The 25,473-nt window shown below is 41.6% G+C and overlaps 1 long non-coding RNA gene across 3 annotated transcripts in view; it reads right to left on the bottom strand.

Moving 5' to 3' along the window:
* LOC146805748 (uncharacterized) overlaps positions 1 to 25,473 on the bottom strand; it is a 912,995-nt gene that overhangs the window by 800,854 nt on the left and 86,668 nt on the right. The window lies entirely within an intron of this gene.

Raw genomic sequence — 25,473 nt, 5'->3', positions numbered from 1 at the left:
TTTTTGGTCTCTCTTATAAATGGGAACATAGTTGTGATAATTGTTATAATATATGTGGCTCTATTGTTGATAATGAAAGGTTTATTTATTTGACATTGCCAGAGAGTAAAACAGTCACTTTTGCAAAATTAGTTAAAGATGCTAATCATAGCATGAAATGTGGTGAGTGTAATTCTGACATGTTTTCAACATTAATTTTAAAGGAATACGGACAGTATGTAATTTTAATGATGCAACGATGTAGAGCTGATGGTTCAAAATTGGATACTTTAATAAAGAAGTTTACAGGACAGCAATTATCAATTTCAGGAAAAACTTTTGTAACTGTTGCAATAATTTTCCATGATGGACCTACTGTTACTTCTGGACATTACACAGTTTATCTAAAATGTGAAAAAGGCTGGACACTGTGTAATGATTCCCAATTGATTTTCAAACAACGTTTGCCTTTTGATTTAGCAAATTCCTATCTAATCTTCCTAAAACCTAAATTTTAGAGAGACTTGGCAAGATCTGGACAAAATAATTTTACCATTTTACTGGATTACCATTGCAATTTTGTAAAAAAAAGATTTTTAAAATTATCATTTGGCCTAATGGAAAGATAACCAATTGTAATGTGGACTTTTTTAATTTTTAATGCAATTTTGAAAAACCAATAATTTAGAGATTATCGGTAACTTCTGCACATTTTAAATTTTGGAATGTTATTGGACTGCCATTGGAAATTTTTTCAAAAATGATTTAAAAATTACTATTTGGCCATGTGGAAAAGTAACCAATTCTATTGTGGACTAAATAAATTATTCAAAAAATTTTCGTGAACCAAAATGTTACAGAGAATCGGTGAGATCTGGACAAATTAAACTTTAGAATTTTATTGGATTTCCGTTGGAAATTTATTCCAAAAAAAAAATTAAAATTACTATTTGGCCTAAAGGAAATGAAATCAGATGTATTTTGGAGTTATTTGAGATATAATATTGTGATTATAGTTCTGAAACAAACATATCAGACGGTATTTTAAAGAAATAAGTATTGGTATTAGATGATATTTTTTTACAATATTATGCATTTCTATAATGTTAAGTTTAATTAAAAAAAGAATCAGGGCTTTTTTAATACAATCTTTGTGATTGGTATTTTTTTTTGCCCGCTGTAAAATGATGAATGCAATTGCTTTCACAATTTATAGTGAAATGCAATATATTCTGAAAACAGCAAAAATAAGGCAAAAAGATTTTTGGGTAAAAAATGTAAATATGTGTACTGTATTATAAAATGTTTAAAAAATATTAATACTTTTTTCTTTTTTTCCAGATAGATATAGAAAATTTTCGAAAACTACAAACATTTTTAAAACTATTTTTTAAAAAAAGAAATGAATAAATATTTTTTCAGTGAGTATGGTAAGTCAATAATAATAATTGTAGTCTCTCAAGGACAATGTAATGTGATAAATGATTTTTAGTGTTTTTTTTTAAAAATAAAAAAAAAGTACGCGCACCGTACGCGTACGGTAAAAAAAAAAATAAAAAAAAGTTTTTAAAAACATATGTAAAAAAAGATGAAAGATAAGGTTGGCTCTTAAAAGAACCGTTGTGTTCATGCAGGGACAGAGGAAAGGAAGCATGGGAAAATTATTCAAAGCGACAAATGTGCTGATCTATTTTGTTGTTCACTAGGGAAACACTGGTCTCCCTATGGCAAATTAGATCTTTACAAAATGTGCAATGAATATCAACCTTCCGAAATCGAGGGTTCATTTCCAGAGGGCCAGCAAAAGGAGATTCTCCCCCCACAGATGAAGGGCTCACCTGACCTGCAGAAGAAGGAGTAAGCCCTGCAGGTGATGGTCCAGGCTGAGCTGCTGTGGATGTACTGGCTCGTCTTTCTGAAGAGTTACCTCCAAAAAGATGACCATGTGTCCTTCTGTGTACATCCTGGAGGTGTCTCTTCATGGTGTGATTCCCAAAGGAATACTTCCTGTCAGGATTACCTCTAGAAAGTACACGCTTACACAGCCTGCAAGTAACTAAGGGTGCATTCACCTTTTGCTGGCCTTCTGGAAAAGTAAAATAATCCCAAACATAAGAAGGCTTTTGTTTCCTCGATCTCTGCCTCAAGACAGTGCTGCTAGTGCTAGCCTCACTCTCAGAAGAGCTCTGCTGTTCTGCCATCGTATCCCAAAGACAAACCAGCTCCTTCTCCCAAGGGATCACAAGCACAAATGAGGGGAATGGGTGTGGGGTAGGAGAGTTCTAGAACTGAAAGTAGTTTCAACCAATCAAAAGTTGTGTTTCAAGATCACATGACCTACCGTACGCTTACGGTACGCTTACGGTACGCTTACGGCAAAAAGTACGCGTGCGCGTAAAAAAGACACGCGCTTGCGCGCATGCGCATAACAGTCACTCCCCGGCACTTCCGCGTAACGTGCGCGTGTGGCGTAAGCGCGCACGCGTCCCACGCGCAGTACGCGCGGCTACGCAAAGTGCGTAACTATACGCAAGCAGCATAGATAGATTACGGACGTTGCGTAAACCGTACGCTTACCGTGAGCTTACGGTACGCGTACTAAAAAAAAATTAAAAAAAAAAAAAAAAACTGGAAATAAATTTTACATGTTTATTTTAAAAAATATATTAAAAAAAAATATTTAAGGATTTTAAAAATTAAAGCATAGTCTTTATAAAAGGTAAGAAAATTAAATTAAAAATATGTTTGAAAAAATTGAAGAATAAAAAAAAAATTAGCATTTAAAAAACCTTGCAAATTCACTGAAAAAACCATGGGTTTCACACACGTTATAGTTAGGAATTAGCATTTAAAAAACCTTTGAAATTCAGTGAAAAAACCATAGGTTTCACACACGTTATAGTTAGGAATTAGCATTTAAAAAACCTTAGAAATTCAGTGAAAAAACCATAGGTTTCACACATGTTATAGTTAGCTGGACATTTTACTCGTAAAAAACCAATGAAATTGCCCCGTTATAGTTAGTTCAGCTAACTATAACTCGCGCGCCCGCAATGCACTGCTGATGACGTCACATATTACATCACTCATGACATGGTCAGTGACATCACTCATGACATCACTGATGACATCTCAAATGACATCACTGATGACATCACTGATGACATCATCCTTGTGATAGAGTGGCAGACCTCCTCTTCCCCTAATATAACCTTTGACACACACATTCAAAAATAGAAACTACAATGTTCAAAACAATGGACATACCAATAGCAGTTAAAACAACCTTTTCAGTAATTCTAAGATCCACATACACATCCACTCATTCACCAACAGTCCAATTCAGTCACTCATACATGTACTCACTCATCATATGTACTCATACACCTATACATCCTGTTACACAATGCCACTCATCCATAGAGTTACTCACACACATAGTCACTCATGCTAACAAAGAATCAAACATACATTTACTTGCATATACAGTTATACACACACCACCACACTTACTTCTACGGAAACTTACACATACTTAGTCTTTTAAACAATCACTTATAGAAACACATACTTATTCATACAAGAACTCTTTCAATCTCTCACTCTCACATATACTCACATATATACACCAATAGTCACATATACTAGTTTAAAACATATGTAGTTACTCATAAAGACACTATTGAGACAGTCATTCACTCACTAACACACCCATACACACACTCATCCACCCATACAGTCCTGCACACATGCTGTGTTCAACACATACAAACAGTGAGTCACTCATTCATGCACCTATGCACTACGTAATACCCCCCACCGAACCATGCAGACACTCAGACTGATACTCAAAAAACCAACTAATAACCTATATAGACACCCATGTAGCTACTCACCAACCCATGCAGCCACTTATACACAAAGTGAGAGACTGATACAGATATTTACATATTTAAACATTACACACTAAGCCATGTATTCACTATGATACACTTAATCAGTCAGTTACACAATCAATTTTTCAAAAACAAATCATCCATTTAGACACTTATATACCCATTTATTCTTCCATCGACCTTGAGATATACATATATAAAACATATTTAATTTTCAGAAAAACACACATTCACTGGATGATGTCATGAGTGATGTCATCAGTGATGTCATTTGAGATGTCATCAGTGATGTCATGAGTGATGTCACTGACCATGTCATGAGTGATGTAATATGTGACGTCATCAGCAGTGCATTGCGGGCGCGCGAGTTATAGTTAGCTGAACTAACTATAACGGGGCAATTTCATTGGTTTTTTACGAGTAAAATGTCCAGCTAACTATAACATGTGTGAAACCTATGGTTTTTTCACTGAATTTCTAAGGTTTTTTAAATGCTAATTCCTAACTATAACGTGTGTGAAACCTATGGTTTTTTCACTGAATATATATATATATATATCACGTTGTAGCCGTTGAAGATTCCTTGTTTGCTTTCTCCAGAGTAACGGACACGGATCCCAACTTGGTGCTTAAAAAATCTTTATTTCACCGTCGCCATAACGCGTTTCAGCTCCGTAGAGCCTTGATCATATATATATATATATATATATATATATATATATATATATATATATATATATATATCCTACCCACGGTCGGTAGTTAGGACCTGGTTTACATAAACAAAGCATTTTTGGTTTTGCTAATAACTTTGGTGCCATTTGTCGAACCTTCACAACATTTTCAAAAGTAGTGTACTGGTCACTTCAGGTGCTGGCTGGATATTTTTAGGATGATCCGTGATGTGGGGCAGAGAAAGAAGGGTGTGTCCAAAAATGCATTTTCCCAATGCAATTTCCCATAGGGATTTTCAACACGACTACAGCCCAAACCGCTGAATGGAATTACACCAAATTTGGCTGAAAGCTAGGTCTTGGTCCAGAAAGCTCCCTTTTTTTTATAATTTGGTGTAAATGAATTCAATAGTTTCGAAATTATTAATTAAAGAAAGAAATTTGTATACTCTGCAGATACAACAGATCTTATGATGAGATTTGATTGGCTGCCAACACTTCAACCACAGAAATTCAACATTTATAGTTATACTCATCTCAAGAAACTGATTCATGTGCCCTAAGGTAACTATAACATGCACCCTCATTATGCACTGCTAATTACCCCACATTTTACATCAATTCTGACATCTTCTCTGACATCGTTGTTAATACCAATGCAACATTTGCAATTAAATTATTGATGAGAAAACTATGCTTGGCGGGGGCGTAAGTTATAGTTACCTTGGGGCATGAGTTATAGTTTCTTGAGATAAGTATAACTGTAGAATTTCTATGGTTTTGTGCTTGTAAAATTGGCACCTAACTATAACTCCCCGGTAACTTTTGTTTTTTTAGTGAATATGTATCCTGCTCTCTCTATCACTAAAAACAAACTTATAATCACTCACCTATACTCATACCTGCATTGTTAGACACATATCCCATATATACCCTTCAAAAACACCCTATAATACATGACTTATAAATCCAATATGTTTTGCAGTTCATTATTTTTTATACTCATTTCATACAGCCACTGTTTTGAGAAGATTGGTAGCCTCAGGTGGCGCATGAGTTTAGCAGGGCACCACACAGGGCAGGTCTTGGAAAGCAAGAGTTACACTGACAAGTATGTCCTTATGCTTACAGTCTGAGTAACACACTATAGAGAAAATCATGACACTATATTTCACAATATGGTATGGACTTTTAAATGTAGTTAAATGTAACCTTGGCATTCTGCTGTTACACTAATATGTTTACATACTCTTACTTTTATTCTTACCTTTTCTTTTTTTAAACCTGTCTTTATCTCTTTATTTTCATATTATCAAATAACAATAAACAGTACACTGTATCAGCGGTACACATGATCAGTACAGGGTATAAGACTGGTAGGTGCATTAGCATACAACACTCATGGTTTGACGTCATGCACACCCTTGTTATGTTATGTTATTATGACTTGTATAGCGCACTTATACCCTAAGGTGTCTTGGCGCTCCGGTTCTCCATGCTATGTTTCAGACCACTGATCCTAAAAGAGCTTCTTTCTCTTGGCCAGTCCCATCTTCCCTTGGCCTGTGTATTAATGCGTAGACTCTATTCCATGGGTTTGATTCCGGGAGTAGCCTGAGCCTCGCAATCCAGACCATAATAAGCCCCCCAGATTGCCCATGCCTTTACAAACTTTCTCAGGTAGCCTCTACTCCTCATAGATGTTCTTTCCACCTCCATTCAGCCATGTATTCCTTCTAGTCACATTTGTTTAGTTAAAGCTGCCGGGATCCTCCTATTTTAACCTTTTGAAGGCACTGTGTTGTTGTCCCATCAACTACCTGCCGCAAACTTCAGCTACTAGCAGTACACCAAATCCAAAAATGGCACTACACAGAAAATGGATGGGGTCACTGGTAAGTTAAATGACTGCTCATTCGTCTTAGGACCTAACTGCTTTTTTTATTACTGACAGGGTAGCTGTATGTTTTTTGTCACACATCCCTTTTAACATCATTCTCAGTAGATAATGCTATTGTTTTACATATTATACATTGTCCTACAAAATTGACCTTAGACTTGCCAAAATAGCACAATAGGTTATCTGTTAGGCCTTGCCTTAACTTGCCGGAGAACAATCTTTATGGGTCTCAAAATGAGTATTGAAACCAAATAAATTGTATGATTTACACTGACTCACTCCCCATGTATATGTGTCTCTCCTCTTTCAGCCTCAGTAATACAACAGCCCTCTGTTTCCACCTTGAGTATATCAACACCGACGACATCAAGGCACATCTTGGCAGCAGCTATTAGGCACCAGGGTTGGACCGGACTGTAGCAAGCACTGGGCATTTCTCCCATGGGCCGCCAGGGCAGGGGCCAGTTTCGGACCCCTGGGGACAGTTTTTGTTACTGGAGGCCGGCAATATCGGCCCCCTGTAACAAAATCGGTCGAAACCAGCCCTAGAAAACAGCTCGGCTGCCCTCCCCCCTCTCGCCCATGGGGGGTCGGACGATCAGTTTGCCGGGGCCAGTTTTGGTTCCCAGTCCGGCCCTGTTAGGCACAATACCATCCGTCGATCAGGTAAGTCTGGTTACTTATGATGTTAACTTCTGCATCTCGTCATTAGACCGGTTAACAACTCATTTATCTCAATCTTTTGCGCACATCTAAATGTTGAAAGTCTTTTATTGGTGTTTGTTTTCCTTTTTTGCATTTATCTCAGATGTGTCAGTATTTGTGATCATGATGATTTTTATACATAGACAATATCCATGAAAATAATTCTTCTCTCTATATCTGGTGGATCTGGAGAAACTTTGGAAACACCACCTGGCATACCTGGATCTGAGTGAAGATTAGGGTGAAGATCTATATGAAGGCCCTGCCCCATGGAGATGTTGTGCAATGCGCAATAGGCTACAACAATCTCACCCACAGCTTCTGGATAGCATACCAGCACCCTCCTGTACAGTGACGGCGTCTGAAAGGTTTCCAAAAGTGCTTTCAATAATGGCTTCTATACATATGTTTGTCCTATTGTACCTCTGCAGAGTAAGTGTGGTTAGACGTCTGTAGGTTGTGAGGAGTTGGGGAGAGGGCATACCCACCATCACCTGCAGCAAAGAAGTGACATTTTTCTAAAGGGACCTCTAATATACATTTAGTACCTTATACCGATCACCATGCAGTGGATGTAAGGGTAATGTGTGTGTACTGAGTTGAATTGATTATATTATTGAGTATGGTTGAGATACCACCCCCAAATGCACATGTAGTCCCAGTGTGAGGTGTTGTTACCTACTGAAGAGCCAGATGTCACTGAAATTCCCAGCAAAAAAGAGACATGTAGGAGATGACCTATGTAAGATGTAGCTGTTGTGTGTGCTGCCAAGAAGGGCTGCGTACACACCAGTGAAGCAGTCCCTGGCATCACAGACAGCTTGCACATTGATTGAGTGTCAGTTCTGTAAAGGGTATGGTGTGTGGTGAGGAAGATGAAGAATTTTCTCAGATCCTGTTATTACTGCCAACAAACTTGAGGCATATACACAACGCTTTCAAGCACGTGGTTACCCGGATGTTATCATACAAGATTGTTTGAAAAAGGCACTCACCAAACCACGGTTTGAACTACTACAAAAACAACACCCGCAGGGAGAGAAACGTATGGTATACGTCTCCAAATATTCTACTGTGTCCCGAAGTGTGAAGAAGATTATTATTAGCAGATGGGAATTATTGCAAAGTGAAGATGAATTAAATGGTCTATTTCAAGCAAAACCATTATTTGCGTACACCAGAGGAAAGAATCTACATGCTGTTAGCTTCTCCACATATAACCCAGAACTATGAAGAAGAGCACGGTACAAAAAAATTTAATAGTTGCGTTCATTGCAACAATGTTATTGTTGGCAATATCTTAACTCACCCTTTGTCAGGCAAAAAGATTAGGCTTAGACACACGAGTGACTGTAATACCTCAAATGTTGTCTATTGCATTAAATGCCCTTGTGGGAAAGCCTATGTGGGTAAAACTGAATGCAAACTCAAAATCTGCATTACGGAACACAAAAGTAAAATAAGAACAAAAAGTACAACCTCTAGTATAGCCACCCATTGGGATGAAGCTAAACACACCATATCCCAATTACGCTTTCAAATCATTGACCCACTAAATGTGAGGCCAGGCATGGATACCAACAAGATTGTGCTCCAAAGAGAAATCTTTTGGATCAAAACATTAGGCACGAGGTTCCCCGCAGGTCTTAATGACTGATTAGATATGAGTTGCTTTTTATGAAGAACTGTTATACAACATTGTACATGAATTTCCATTGTTTTTACCAAGATGCACACAACTGGTGGAGGGATTCTTATACTGTTTATCTACCACAGTACTGTATATTATTTGTCTGCACATCCCCTTGATCCCTGCTTTTTTCCATATTTTCATTTATTCAGCACCTTCACCCTTTCCCTCCATTTGTCCATTTGATCAGGATCTTAGCGTTTCATGTCCGTGATGCTTTTCACATTATTTGTCTTGGGATTTCCCCTGCAGCACCTGGTGTCGTGTCTTCATATTGCAGTCAGTAACTTAGCTTCATTCGGTTGTTTTTACATTATAGCACCTCAGGCATTAAGTACATACCTCCGCACACCATGGATTTCGTTTTCTTTTTTAGTTTTTCTAAATGTGTATTGCTTATTACCAGTGGAATCACTGCAAATTTACACCATTCGTTTGAGCTCCAATCTAAGATGGCCGCCACAGACTTGTCCGCCCAGTCCTCTGTCTAGTTCTTATTCTTAGTGTTATTGCGGAATCAGCGTGTGACTCCGGGTGCTCTAGCGTTCAGCTGCTAAAAATTTGCCACAGTGTTCGGTCCATCCGTCTAGAGTTTAGGTATGCAGATTCTACCATTTTTCCTTTCCGCACACGTTTTGGGTTACATTACGGTGCATAATTGTTATTTGTCCACATGTTGATGAGTTGGTTATCTGTTTCCAGATACCAGTTCATTCGTGTTGACTGCTGATTAATATTATTGAATATCGGGCATCTGCGCCCCTGCGATAGTGGTGAGTGCCTATTTTGTTTGTTTTCGTATATCATAACTAGGCTTTCCTGTTTTAAGTTTCTATTTTTGGTATATTCTGGTGGGGTTTTTTCAGTTTTTTCAATACCTTAAAAACAGAGGTTATCAGTGGTTATACATTTTTGCGCCATTAAAAACAACAGAAACAGTATTTTTCCGGTGTTTATGGAAATTTATTTTAATTTTAATTATTGCTTGCTTTCTGCACTGATAGTGCATGTGTATAGGTAGTGTGTGCACAGGGTATATGAGCACCAAATACATTGTTACTGCACCAGAATGGACTACTAAGTCAATAGCATTCTTCATTAACTCTGAAGATTGTAAAGATGCTTTCAGCATACACTCTAGCAAGTGACAACGATCTCTTACAGGGAAGCACTTCAGCTCAGGTATCGATTTTGACAGGCCATCATACAACTTGTTCATATACGTAGCTGAATTCCTCCAAATAAAAACAATATCAGTCCAATCTTAATTGAACTTGGTAGGAACTTTTTTCAGCGGCATTCCAAATCCATGTTTACCAAACGCCTGGTGTCTTGTTTTCACCACTATCTCAGATGCTTGGTGACAACATTAGTTTCATACATACCTGTAACTACATCTTGCATTGAATGTTTGAAAACTGGGCTGTTTGGCAATTCACTTACAATCAATACTGACTCACTAGAAAGGGGGACAGATGTATCAAAGGACTTCACCCATTCTCTGTCTGTGGGTAAATGTGATGCTACATATTAGGAAAGATTCTAATTAATCCAGCCATTTCACTTATCAGTGAAGACAAATGTAGCCACAATTTCAAATATGATTTTGATATTTCCCAATTCTCTACAGTTTATAAAATAACTAAATAAGACCTAAAAATGCAACTAAACACTGCATCTTTAGACCAAAGACCACAAACCTAAAAAAAGCAGAAGGAAGAAGAGACAATGTTTCAGTGACATCCCTAAACAACAAAACTCAAACAGAATAATGTTAGCCCAGTCTCTCTTGATACTACCTTGTATAACAAAGTTACATTGTATTGGCCCCTTAAGGACAAAATAAAAATTACTCTTTCACTCATCTTTTCCTTTCTTTGAATGGCACTTAGGTTGTGGTTGCAAAGGTGTTTTTTCAGTGTTTATATGATTACACCAGTGATGGCTATTTTCCTTTTGGTGGGGTTTTATCAGTTATTATAGGTTTAAACCTAAAACCAAATAGCCTAATCATAACGTTAGTGTTTCCCCAGATTGGGGTGTTAAGGTTTGTTGTTTGCTTTTTTTCAGTCCTCCAAGTTACATCAACGTTTAGGTGCCACGCAGGCATACCCTCGTTTTCGTTTAGGTGAGCTCCAAGTCTTTTTTTCTACAGTGGGTCTTTTTCAGGGATCAATGGTCCTTGTTACACCGCTACATTTGGTTTTGTAGAATTCGAGTTGGGCTTGCATTATACCCGACTTTCAGCGTTCAGTCAGGTATTCTTTGTCATTCTCCTTGATGCACTTTTTCCATTTTAGCATTTTCACCTTCCGAGTTAACTGTTGTGCACCACAAGTATCTCCTTTTCTCTTTCAGCCACATACCATGCATGTTGTTCACATATTTGTCTCTATATTATGCTTGATACTATTTATTGCACATGGGTGTATATATTTCTTTAGGAAAACACACAGTACCTTCATACAGTGGTATATAACTTCATTTGATGTGTCATGATGAACTGTAATATTGGCACCCACGTGTTGTCTTGCTAATCTTAACTCAGGAAACGCATACTTTATTGTAATACTGATGTTTTTGTTTACAGGTTGCCCCTGACGAAGGGACGCCACAGTCCCGAAATGCATCGGGCATTTTTATAAACATTTATGCACTATTGCATATGTTGTTCATGTTGTAAATGATTGCATTTCATGATTTGTTTGTAATAAGATGCAAAGTTGTGAAACTATTATATTTTCCTGATCATCATTTGATCTACAATTATGTATAAGAAAATACTATTCAATATAAGTTCTGTATAGCAATTTGGTTTATTTCATTTACTGTATGGTTGAGATTTTGAACACTGTTTAGGGTTCGCTAGTAACCCAGTGCACAGTGCACAGTGGATACTACCGCGTTCGTTAATATTGATCCTTCTTGAGGAAGATGAAGTGCCACGTGGGTGCAGTCAATGGCACCTAGAACATGAGGGAAGTGGAAAAGGCATAGAATTCCCTTGCACTCTTTTCCTTTCTACCAGTAACTGTGATATGGTGATAAACTGGTGCACTCTTCTGTTGCATGCCAGTACCTGATGCAATTGTAGAGACTGGTTTGCCTGTAAGATGCTCACGTTATCAGAGGTGACCCTTTGGAAAGATCCAGTGACCACGAAATGCAGTACAGCCAGAACTTTGATGTAGGCAGGAATAGTCTGGGGGCGGGATGAAGGTCAATATAGTTTCTGCTCTCAGTCTGCAACCATGCCAAAGATTACATCAGGTGAAAAGTGGTGTCTGGCAATAACATCTTCCCTGGACATTTTAAAAATGTTTATCCTTTACCTGTAAACCCTCACTTTCCTCCTCCTCAAATAAGGTATCCTCGAAATTAGGGACACAGAAGCAAACACGTTCACTAACATAGTTGTTTGTTGTGTGAGTTCATTTCTTATGTGGCCAGCCTGGCTGTTATTGGTTGGACTTGAAATTTGTTTCAGCTGGAGAAGGGCTGTGGAGTTAACATCACTCCCTTGTTTTTTTACAAGGAGTGTGCAAGTTTTTTAAGCCTTGTTATATAATTCAACAGCATTAACTTTTGAAGGAAAAACAAAAAAAAAGTAAAATATCACCCTTGTTCTATTGCTCAATAGAATTTGCTTTTGAAAAAATAGTAAGATCTTTAAAAAAATTTAGGGTTGTTACAAAATTCACCAGGATTTGATTTAAAATTATAAAGAGATTGGGCGATGAAAAGAAATTACACTTACATTACATACAATGTTTTACAAAGTTACAGTAATTTTGAACTACAAAAGGTTAAAAAAAAGTTCCTTTATTTCAATATATATATATATATATATATATTACCTACTGGCGGTCGCCAGTATGTAGTTATAGTTAGGACCCCTTTTCCATAGGAAATCCGCAACATTCTATTTTGAATAACTTTGGCGCCGGTCGATGAATCCTCGCGAATTTCTCAAAATAGGTGGGGCGCTACGCTCCGCTCCTACCCTGAAAGTCTCGGGGGGATTCGTCAAGCGGGGGCTGAGATAAAAGGGGGGTCCCAAAACGCGTTTTTCCCATGCATTTTTCCATAGGACCTTTAGACAGAGCTACAGCCCGAACGGCTGAACAGAATTACTAGAAATTTGGCAGAGAGGTAGTCCCTATGTCAAGGAAGTGCCTTTTGTAGGTTTGGTGTAAATCTGTTCAGTAGATTCTGAGAAAATAGCCTTTAAATCAATATATATATCTGAGCCCGCTTACGGTACGCTTACCGTACGCTTACCGTACGCGTACGGTGGCGTGCGCGAGCGCGATTCTGATTGGCTCTTAGATCTTAGTAAACATTCGAATCGGCCGAAACCAGGAAGCGGCGTCCGCCATTTTGTCTCTCGCACTGAGTGTTATTTATCAAACATGATGCCCAAAAACATGTTACGGGGCTGTTTTGACAACTCCCTCCCACATAGTCATGTTGAGGGTGTCCCCAAACATCCCCCAAGAGCAAAAACGGTTTTATTTTTTTTTCGGCAATTTCGCCGAGTACGCTTACCGTACGCTTACCGTAAGGGTACGGTAAAAAATAGAAATAAAAAAAACCACTATCCACACTTACCCCACCCCCTATACTTTTGGTGGCCGTAGGCCACCAAATATACAGGGATTATTACATCAGTAAAAAAACTATATTTTGGCAACATGAAATTATAAAATCGAAATAAAAAAAACACTATCCACATTGACCCCACCCCCTGTGCTTTTGGTGGCCGAAGGCCACCAAATGTACAGGGCTTATTAAAGTTGATAAAAACCGTGCACGGAATGCACTGCGTTAAGTGGGCGCGCACGCCTCGAATGGCGTAAAGTAACTTAGCATTTAAAAAACCGTACAAATTCACTGAAAAAACCATAGGTTTCACACACGTTATAGTTAGGAATTAGCATTTAAAAAACCTTGCAAATTCACTGAAAAAACCATAGGTTTCACACATGTTATAGTTAGCGGAAATTTTACTGATAAAAAACCAATGAAATTGCCCCGTTATAGTTAGTGCTGGCAACTATAACTCACGCGACCGCAATCTTCTGCTGATGACATATGTGTCTTTATAAAAAAAAAAATTTGTAATATATGTATAGCTAAAAATGTATGGAAGAAGACATGGGCAAATAAGTGTCTAAATACAGTATTAGCATCAGCAGAGGATTGCGGTCGCGTGAGTTATAGTTGCCAGCACTAACTATAACGGGGCAATTTCATTGGTTTTTTATCAGTAAAATTTCCGCTAACTATAACATGTGTGAAACCTATGGTTTTTCCAGTGAATATATATATATATATTACCTATTGGCGGTCGCCAGTAGGTAGTTATAGTTAGGACCACGTTTCCATAGGAAATCCTCAACATTCTATTTTGAATAACTTTGGCGCCGGTTGACGAATCCTCGCAAATTTTTCAAAATAGGTGGGGCGCTACGCTCCGCTCCTACCCTGAAAGTCTCGGGGGGATTCGTCAAGCGGGGGCTGAGATAAAAGGGGGGTCCCAAAACGCGTTTTTCCCATGCATTTTTCCATAGGACCTTTAGACACAGCTACAGCCCGAACGGCTGAACAGAATTACTTGAAATTTGGCAGAGAGGTAGTCCTCAGGTCAAGGAAGTGCCTTTTGTTGGTTTGGTGTAAATCTGTTCAGTAGATTCTGAGAAAATAGCCTTTAAATCAATATATATATCTGAGCCAGCTTACGGTGCGCTTACGGTACGCTTACCGTACGCGTACGGTGACGTGCGCGAGCGCGATTCTGATTGGCTGTTACATCTAAGTAAACATTCGAATCGGTCGAAACCAGGAAGCGGCGGCCGCCATTTTCTCTCTCGCACTGTGAGGGAGGGGCTGTAAACAAAGGCAAAAAACATATAAAGGGGCTGTTTAGACAGCGCCCATGCACATAGCCATGTTAGTTGAGTCCTCAAAGATCCCCCAAGGCCAACAACGGTAAATTTTTATTTTTTGAAAATTTCGCCGATTACGCTTACCGTACGCGTACCGTGCGCTAAAAAATATTAAAAAAAAAAAAAAAAAAAACACACTCTCTGTGCATGGCATATTATTGTCATCTCTTACAAATTAAATTTAACAGATTACCTATCACAAGGAAGCGCATAATATGTCCTCCATGTGCGCACGGTGCGTAACGTGCCCACCTTGCGTGTACGGCACTAACTGCGTAAAGTGGGCGCGCGGTGCGCGAAGCGCACCGCGTGCTCACTGTGCGCACACGGTGCGCGAAGCGCACCGTGCGCGCACGGAACGAACTGCGTTAAGTGGGTGCGCACGCCACGAATGGCGTAAAGTAACTTAGCATTTAAAAAACCGTACAAATTCACTGAAAAAACCATAGGTTTCACACACGTTATAGTTAGGAATTAGCATTTAAAAAACCTTGCTAATTCACTGAAAAAACCATAGGTTTCACACATGTTATAGTTAGCTGGAAATTTTACTGATAAAAAACCAATGAAATTCCCCCGTTATAGTTACTGTAGGCAACTATAACTCACGCGACCGTAATCCTCTGCTGATGACATATCTGTCTTTATGAAAAAAAAAAATGTGTAATATATGTATAGCTAAAATTTAATGGAAGAAGACATGGGCAAATAAGTGTCTAAATACAGTATTAGCATCAGCAGAGGATTACGGTCGCGTGAGTTATAGTTGCCTACAGTAACTATAACAGGGGAATTTCATTGGTTTTTTATCAGTAAAATTTCCAGCTAACTATAACATGTGTGAAACCTATGGTTTTTTCAGTGAATATATATATATATATATATATATATATATATATATATATATATATATATTGTTGGTTTCATTATTTTCAATGGGAGTGTGTTGCAGTACCAGTAACTGGTTGTGTGTTTTACTGGACATAATACAAGGTTGAGCTGGGTGGCATTTAATGCTGTTTGTCCCCCAAAAAGCCTTCCATAAATTCCCCTTACCCCACCTATTTAATAGTAAGGATTCTACTTTTTTCAGCCACCCACCCTGTCCCTCCCTACAAAAACATATGTATGTGTGTACAGATAGCTCCGCAGTCAGGATAAAGATCTCTGCACAGGAAAGACAGAAGTGTCGGAAGCAGAGATCTCTACATGGAGGTTTGTGCTTGCATTATGTGGTATTTGAGTAGTATTATTGTAGTACTACTAGAGGTGGGTGAACAACTGAAAGTTCATGCCATGCTTGAGCCTGATGTCTAGCTATTCTCGAGGTCCTGTTGGCATTACATCCAGAGCGGCAGAATTTGGAACTGGAGAACCAGGTTCAAATCTCGACTGAATATCCTGTGATTCTGGGCAAATCACATATTCACTACATACCTATAAAAACCGAATGTGAGTTTGTGCAATTGGGTGCTCCCGAAAAGTGCTTCACTACCTTCAGGTCGAGTTGGGACTATAAAACAACTGCAGAAAAATGCACAAAAAGGTAAAAAGGAAGCATTAACACAAGGAATGATAAAGATATATTCATATATTAGCTGATTTGTACAAAGTGAAACCAGAAAACCTGGATAAATTACTGCTTACCCACTTGCATTGTTTGATCTTAGGCAAATATTTTATTTCACAAAAAATCCTTTTGCTTTGTAATTGCGTATGAAAGCACTTTCAAATATGTGAGTTCAGAATAGCAGTTGTACAAATACATATTATGATTGATTGAATAGATTATAATTTTGATCTGTAATAAACTGGGCCACGTGCAGCATTTACATGACAGCTGTCTTGCTTTTTAGCTCACTAATGGTTCATGCTTAAAAACTATTTTTTATTTGTATCTCCCCCCTCCATCTGGGGTAACAAATCCAGTGGGGAAGGGAATGGCGTGGATGTAAGTGGCGAAGAAATATGATGGCTTATTGATGTTTGAGATTGATAGGGGGGGAAAGTAATTTGAAAGCTGTTTATTTGTCCAACAATGTGGTGGTCTTTGATATCTGCTGTATAACTACCGAAATTCAATAAAAAGAGTTTAAAAAACTATCAATTTTAATAAGTATTTCTCAGTGCAGTTCTATACTGTGACGCTCGGGTTTTGTGTGGGCTCTAAGTAGCGAGGCAGACCATTGGCTCAGCTCTGGCTCGGGTCTCCCTGTTAACTTGTTGGCTTGCCCACCGCTAAGTACTACTAAACATACTACAAAACACAGTTTTTTAATAGGCTCTATAGTCTTCTCTTCTTCCAGGTGTGCCTTCAAAGAACCTCATCTTCCCACTCTGTGCTTCCTGTCTCTGGATGCAAGTTTAAGCTTATCTTTTTTTTTATCCATTTTTAGGTATGTTCACCTTTTGTTTTCTTGTGACAGGAGTTTGTGTGTTGTGTTCCAACTTTTTTTTTTTTTTTTTTTTTTTGAAACCGTTTATTACAAAACTCAAAAAATATACAAAGATGGGCCTACAACCTTCCGGCCGGCCGCTAGTAGACAAAAGGAGCATATGATACACATTGTAGAGCGTGCGTTGCGGCTGAGGAAGATGCACAGGAGTTAGCAGCGTTGATAGCCACCCCATCCGGACCCCACTGTACGGTTTCATTTTAAACTGAAACAACAACCAGAAAAAACAAACCCACAAGGCAATCCACAATGCGAAATAGCAGCATGTGCTCCCCTGAGAGGGGGACCCAACCAGTCCATAGGAGTATCAAGAAGGGGAAGAGATCAGGACTAGGGCTGGGTAAACTCAATGTCCGGAACAAGGAAAATGGGTCGGCTAAGGGGATGGGGCAGGCGACGGATCGGGCAATAACGGCGGAGCACAAATTCCCCCTCGGTAGGCGTTCCAGGGGCCCCATACTTTCACCCATGTCCCAGGCTTACCTCTCGCCACATACACCACCTTTTCCCGAAACATGCACCAATCCATATGTTCCTTCCAGGCCGAGACAGTCGGCGACCTCTGGGATCCCCACAGTTGAGCAATATCACGCTTGGCCATCATATATCCCAGAGTCACCCACCACGTCTGTGGCGCCGAGTAGTCGGCAGGTTCCCACACATTCAACAGGCATCTCCTCGCTTCGGGTAGCAGCATCACATGCGTAACCACACGCAGGACCTCATGCACACCACGCCAGAATCGCTCCACCTCCGGGCATTCCCACAGTATATGTAGAAAGGTCCCCAAAGCGCCACACCCACGCTTACACAACCCGTCCACAGCATAACCCATACGTAGGAGCCTTGGCCCCGTCATGTAGACTCTGTGGAGTATCTTGAGCTGGACGAAGCGAAGGCGGGCCGGTATGGCCACCTCTTTCGGGGAGGCCACCGCAGAGGTCCAGTCCTCGTCGTCCAACTCTAGTCCATCGGCAACCCAAGCCTCACGAAGGGCAGTCAGCAATCCCGAGCGGTCATTGATCAGTTTTTTGTAGATCAGTGAGATCGTGCTGTCCGGGACGTGTCCATCCAGCACTCTATCCTCCAGGGGGGAATACTCCGGGATGGATGCAACGTCTTGGAAGACGGAGCCCAGTGCATGACGGCTCTGCAAATACCGAAAGTACTCCCTGTCATGCAACTGGAATTCCGTCTGCAGCATCTCGAACGTTTTAAATCCTCCCCTCGTCCAGAGATCCCCCACTTTGCTGATGCCTATCATGTCCCACTTCTCAAAGCCCTTCGAGGTCCACAGGGAGCCCAACTGCTCGGACGCGTATAGTGGCGATGCCCTGGTCAAACGGTCCTTCCACCCCATCGCCACATTGGCCGCGTGCCACACTCGCACCATGACACGCGTGGGGCCGGTCAGCCGAGCGTCGGGCGCGCTGGAGTAGAGCGCTCGATTATAGTCCCCACCCGGGAGTAGCATCTTATCCATTGCGAATGCCGGGTTTAAGGCGGGCCCGTACAGGCCGTGATTAATCGCAGCCAGCTGGGAGGCCCAATAGTACCGTTTGATATCCGGGAGGGCGACCCCTCCGTCATACCATGGGAGCGTCAGCTTCGCCAGCGCGATACGCGGCCTCCCGTCCCAGAACAGGCGGCGCTGCAAACTCTCCACCTCACGGAAGTAGCGCGCTGGGACGAGGTCCTTGGTGTTCTGCAAGGCGTACAGGAAACGCGGCAGAGACATCATCTTAAACAATGCCGCCCGGCCGAGCGGCGAAAGCGGCAAGCGCCGCCAGCGCGTGACATCTTCCCTCAGGCGCAGGAGGGGGGGAAGCAAGTTCCGATCATACCGGGCCTCCGGGTCCAGAGTAATGAAGACACCCAGGTACCGAAATCCCTGCGGGGCGATCTGGATCGGACAGCCCCGCGGGAGAATAGGAGCCTCCCCAGAGAGAACATACACACACGATTTAGCCCAGTTGATGACAAGGCCCGAGTTACGACCAAATGAATGCAAAACATCAACCAGTACTATCAGTGATTTACGTGGGGAAGCTAGGTACAGAAGGATGTCATCAGCGTATAGGGATACGCGGTCCTCATACTCGGGGGTCCAACGGTGACCACGGATGGAAGGCTCCCACCGCAGCCACTCCGCCAGGGGCTCCAAGGCAAGCGCAAAAAGGAGCGGCGATAAGGGGCAACCCTGCCTCGTGCCCCGGCCCAGCTCGAACGGAGCCGATACTCTACCGTTCACCACCACCTGCGCCAATGGGCCCGAATACAGCAATTTGACCCAACTGATGAACCCAGCGCCAAAGCCAAACTTCGCAAGCATCGCCGAGATGTATGGCCATTCAAGCGTGTCAAACGCCATGGTGGCGTCCAAGGACGCCAAAATGGCCGGCTCCCGGATGTACTGAACACGTGCGAGCACCCCATGCAAACGCCGCAAGTTAAGGGCCGTGCTACGATGGGGAATAAAGCCGGACTGATCCTGGTGAACCAGTTCGCCCACCACGCCGACCAGCCGATTGGCCAGGACCTTGGCGAGAATTTTGGGTTCCGCGTTCAGTAGCGAAATGGGCCGATAGGATGTAACCCGGTCCCGAGGTCTCCCCTCCTTGTGGATAACCACGATTGTAGCCAGACGCTGGTCCAGCGGGAGAGAGCCCACCGAATGAGCCTCCAGGAACATCGATCGGAGATGTGGAGCCAGCGTATCCGGTCGCAACTTGTGTGTTCCAACTTTTTGCTCACTTCTTAGGTCTCTGCTAGGCTTGTGTCCTGGGTTCAGTTGACAATGTGCATACCCATGCCTCTCTGCTGTGCTTTCTTTGGACTGTGTGGAGCTGGTTCCAGTGTTTAGTCTGCCCTTTTCTCGCATCCTGAGGGGCCTGGACTGGGCTTGAGGTTGCTCTCCTGTGAATTACTGTGAGTTTCCATCAATGGATGTGGGGTTCTGTCCTGTCCCAAGACTGTGAAGACTGGATGTGGGATCTCTGCTGTATGCTCCTTCTGGGCATGTGGTTGGGTGTTTCTGCTCTCTGTGATGTTCCATGGTTCTGACCACTTGAGATCAGGTGAGGGCCCTTCAATTTTCTGGCAGGGTCTTCCTAAGTGTTTCCTTCTGGCCTTTGGGGTAGTGGGCATGGGCTTCCCCTGTGCCTGTTGCTGGTCTTTGAGGATATGTGCATTGGCTTCCTGTTTATGCCCTCTTGTTTAGGATTTTGTGTGCCCCTGCCTCCATGCTACTGGAATCAAGATAGCCTGGCTGATGAGGGTTATGAACCCGATACCGGTCTCAAGATGCTTGTTTCCGGTCCAGGAAAGACATGGCTTGGCATTTCGGGCTGGACTGTTCCCATGAGGCACAGGGTCAGACTGATTTGCATATGGCCATGTCTGTACTGGAGTGGTGGAGTGAGCTAAAGAATGATGATGGATTAAACCCAGATCAGTTGACTGGGGGTGAGTGTTTGATTTGCTCTAACGCTCCGTCCATCATCCCCTTTGGTATCGCTTTGTTCGCCCTAAGTTGGCAGGGTATGCCCAGACGTGGGTCCCTTGCTCACTTTGCCACTGGAATCAAGATAGCCTGGCTGATGAGGGTTATGAACCCGAAACCAGTCCCAGGATGCTTGTTTCCGGTCCTGGAAAGACATGGCTTGGCAGTTCGGGCTGGACTGTTCCCATGAGGCACAGGGTCAGACTGATATGCATATTGCCATGTCTGAACTGGGGTGGTGGAGTGAGCTAAAGAATGATGATGGATTAAACCCAGATCAGTTGACAGGGGGTGAGTGTTTGATTTGCTCTAACGCTCCGTCCATCATCCCCTTTGGTATCGCTCCATGCTATGACTAGGCACTATGTGGTGCTGGTTGCCATGTTTGATCTGCCCTCTTCTCTGGCCTGAGAAGAGGTTCAAATTGATGCTTTTTACAGTTCGATGGATGCAGTTGGCAATTCCTTGGCTACAGCTGGGCATGGGCCCTCCTGTACGTGATAGATACAGGACACTCATTTCTATATCTCAAGAGAGCCACCTTGTATTCTGTGTGGCTGGGGATAAGCCACTTTTAGGTTGGGGGTCTCCCTGGATCCTAGACCATAATTATACATTTCAGTTTGAGGCGTTTGGTGAAATGTTAGGATATCAGCCTGTTTATTAGGAATGATCTATGAGGACCTCCAATCAGTTCATCAATAAGAATGACTTAATGGAAGGAGGCAGTGGTCGTCCAGTCCCTCCCTACACACTTCAAAAGCAGGTAGTAGTAATTCGCTCTGGCTATCAGGTGGTCAAGAGTTACCTGAATCGGTAAATGAAAATGAGATGTCCCTAGTTAATAGGTCTGTCTTGTTACATTTCCAGTTAAGCAAAAAACATCTATATCTGATCAAACTCTGTTTTATGTGGATACATAATGGGCTTTGCTTATCAATTGATCACAGTCCTTATTAAGAGCAGGTTTACCCCACATCTTTTCTCATAGTGGGACAGCATCTATTTTAACCATGGATTACATTTTCTGTCTGCCTCTTAATTTCTTATATAGAGATCCTATCTCCAAAAGTTAGACTAATGGATACGTGGTCAATCCTGGCTCATCTGTGCATTCCCTCTAATCCATCTTCTCTGCTGGATTCCTTGGGATTTAAAGAGACATGTGATATAGATGATCCTAATTGCTCATTTATGGTTCTGGTGTCTCTTATTTTAATTGCTGACAAACATAACAGCAGTATAATTCCTAGTCTTTCCCCTTGATTTCTCACCATCCTCTTCTCACGTCCTCCTCTTTTAGCTCCACGCCATCACTGTCTGACAAAATAGAAGCTGAATGGAATGGCTTATAATGAGTTCAGACTTCCAGTCATCCATCAACTCTCATACCTGGAAACATTATTCCAGTTGCTCTGGTATGTCCTTGATTCAATAGTTGCAATTATTTTTCCTCTGTTGAGTTTTTCGAGGGATTGTTTGATAATTTCTCTCTTCCCTGATGACCATTGGGAAATGGTGTAGGTTTTCTATTATTTCTGTACAAGGTTTCTTCAAATGAGTGCTGGAGGCCTGTTTGCTGCATAGGTTTAGGAAGCAACGCCCAAGAGTTCATTCACACACTCCTTGCTTGTGTCTTATATTAGTACTTAAAGATTTGTAGATCCCTTACTAGACCAACTCTTGGATTAGTCCCTGCATTTTGAAGAGGGCTAACTTTTGATTGCAGTTGCTTTGGCTCTCAGAGTAGGAAATCCATACTTTTTGATCCAAGTATCTCTTAAGTACTGATATCCGATACGACTTTACTACACAAGATAGTGTCTCAGGTTTCTACTTGGAGCAGGCCATTGTTATTCACTACTTCTTTCCAAACCCTATTTCTCCAGAGACAAGGACTTTCTATGCAACGGAGACATTGAAGGTACATGAAGTTTGTTCTTTATTAGGGGTGGGCAGAATGTTTCATTCTGTCTGAGTAATTGGCAGAATTTGGCTACTCAGCATTGCTCTTGTAATGCCGAGTTCTGGCTAAATTCCACCAATCGCAATTTGATGGAGTATTTTCCCATGAGGCTCCAGAAATGCTAGCTAGATATGGCATCCCCTAGCTTCATTTTCTAATGGGGCAGTCACAGTCAGAGGGCTGCTTCTTGAGCAGATTTGCTGCTGCTCCAGTAGATATTCTACCAGAGCAGCAGCAAAATCACCTTGAATGCTGCTATGCTGACTTTTCAGCATGGCTCGCGCTGCTGGTGCTAATATGAGGCGCGTGCAGCACAACATGCATATTTTCGGCCTTTGGTGGAACTCCGCAGAATTTTGAAGAGTTTTTATGTAACTCTGAGAAATTCTGCAGAGTGAAACTCCGCAGGTTCTACTCACCCCAATTCTTTATCAGATTTGTGACCTTCTGAAGGAAACCAACCATTGGTTACCACAGTAAGTTGTTGGCTTTTCCTAGCCATCCCAAAACTTGCAAGACTGATGAGGTTTCACCTCCCTATAAGGCTTTTCTGGCAGAGGATTATCAGTTGAATACCAAGGGAATCTCTTTGATTAACATCTAAAGTACACCTTCCTGGGGATTCAACTCATGCATTTGTAATGAATATTATAAATAAGTAATCACACAAGTCACACTGTTTACTAGAGCAGTACTGTGTGAAGTCCTGTTACATGATGTCACTGATGTCTCCTGGCTAGTGCTCATTGTTCAAAGCCCAGCAACCTTGGAATGCTATATTGCAGCATTCCAGAGAGGTCAGCCGGGCTGAGCAGAGGAGCTGGCTGGGATGATTTTAATAAAGCTCTTACCTGACTCCACAGATATCATGTGCATAAACAAGGAGCATTTTACAAACTACATAATAAATTAGCTATAAAAGTATTTAAATAGGGTTCTTGTATCCAAAATTACACTCCTTATATAACATTCTTCTACACTCATTTGCCTAATAGAAAAGACATCTGAAATGTACACTCTTAAGCAGGGCAGGACTGGGACCTTAAACCACCCCAGGCAAAAAAGTCAGATAGGCCCCACAGGGGATGTTTCACGCTGTTGCAAAACCAGCCCCCTGTACCAAAAACACCCCCCCCCCAGTCCAAAACTGCCTGCCAACCTTCTAACCCACCGGGAAAACGCCCACTACGGCCAGTTGGGCCCTGCTCTTAAGGTTTCTCCTTAATATATGATTTTTATTGGAACTTACAAAGGTTTCCAAGAGCCTTCCTAGGGAGCTTCCATAGTTCCACATTCCCAGAATACTTTTGGAAAACATTTGTGAATTGCTTCTTTCAAACAAGGAAGCACATTTCTTCATGTGTAAATGTACGTTTATCCATAGGGAAAAGTATTGAATGAGCATGCTTTTCAATTTTCTTTTTTCGAATTGGAGAACTATTTTTCTACATGAAGAAACTTCTTCCTGCAGACAGAGTTTCAGTCACAGTCCCAAAAGTGCTCGAAAATCATGGGATCAGAGCCCCTGTACTCTGGTGCCTTGCTTCTAGAAGGTAGGAGAAGTTTCCGGCAAGGTCTGTGAAGTTCCAGGGGTTTCCCTCCTCCCCTGCCTTGGCTCCAGGCATCAGAAGGGAGTAAACGAGCCCCCTTTGTGTGAGGATAGGACACAGCCTTTACAAATGTATATGCAGCCGTCTGCTTCTCTCTCAGCCCAGGAAGACTATCCGTATGCAGATGCACACAGCCCCTCTGTGTGTTGGCTGTCTGGAAAATATGCACAAGCCCAGCTGTCACTCTACCCTAGACGTAGATATGGAGTCAGGTTGTAAAGCACAAAGACAAAGAGTCATAAGCACAGTGAAATGCTCACTTTCTTAAAGTGGCATTTCTAAAATAGTAATAGAAAATCTACCTACATTAGTAATCAAGTTTTTTCCCCAAACAGTTGAACATACCACAAATGGTAGCACTATTCCTTACAGATAAGCAATTACCAATTAAACACATGTAAGGAGGATTCCCAATGTTAGCCTTAGGAAGGCGCAGACCTCACTGTAGTGAGAAAAAAAATAGACTGGTTGTCACTAGCCACAGGCCACACAATAAAGGCACATTTCGTGCCTTTTATCTACACAGCACCCTGCACATAGGGCTACCTAGGGCCTACCTTAGGGGTGACCTATATGTAGCAAAAGGGGAGTTTCAGGCTTAGAAAGTAACTTTAAATGGCAAGTCAATGTGGCAGTAAACTGCACATGCAGGTTATGCAGTGGCAGAGGCATGAGGCAGGTTTGAGGGCTACTTCTGTGGGTGGCACAAGCAGTGCTGCAGGTCCACTAGTAGCATTTAATTTACAGGCCCTGGTTATGTTGGCACACCGCTGTACGAGGGACTTATATGTAAATTAAGTATGCCAAACTGGTGCAAACCAATCATACCATGTTTAAAGGAGATAGCACATGCACTGACTAGCAGTGGTAAAGTCCTCAGAGTCCAAAAGCCAACACAAAGACGGTCAGGAAAATTGGAGAAGAAAAGCAAAAAGTTTGAGGATAACCCTGCATAAAGGGCCAGGGCCAACACTCCCACTGTAAGGGATGGGAATCCACAATGAAATGCGGCATGAGGCTATCAGGGTTCAGGCAGGACTTACCCCAGTTTACCCCTAGACTCGAAGCAGCATGGGACTCTGTATGGCATGGATTCTTGTTAAACCCTCTTGAATGTCCAGTATGCAGACTAGTACGTCATCCGCAT

The sequence above is a fragment of the Triturus cristatus genome, chromosome 8 (assembly GCF_964204655.1).
Source record: "Triturus cristatus chromosome 8, aTriCri1.1, whole genome shotgun sequence".
In the NCBI taxonomy this organism is placed as follows: domain Eukaryota; kingdom Metazoa; phylum Chordata; class Amphibia; order Caudata; family Salamandridae; genus Triturus; species Triturus cristatus.
The sequence above is the reverse complement of the archived record's forward strand: the minus strand, read 5'-3'. Positions and strand labels throughout refer to the sequence as shown.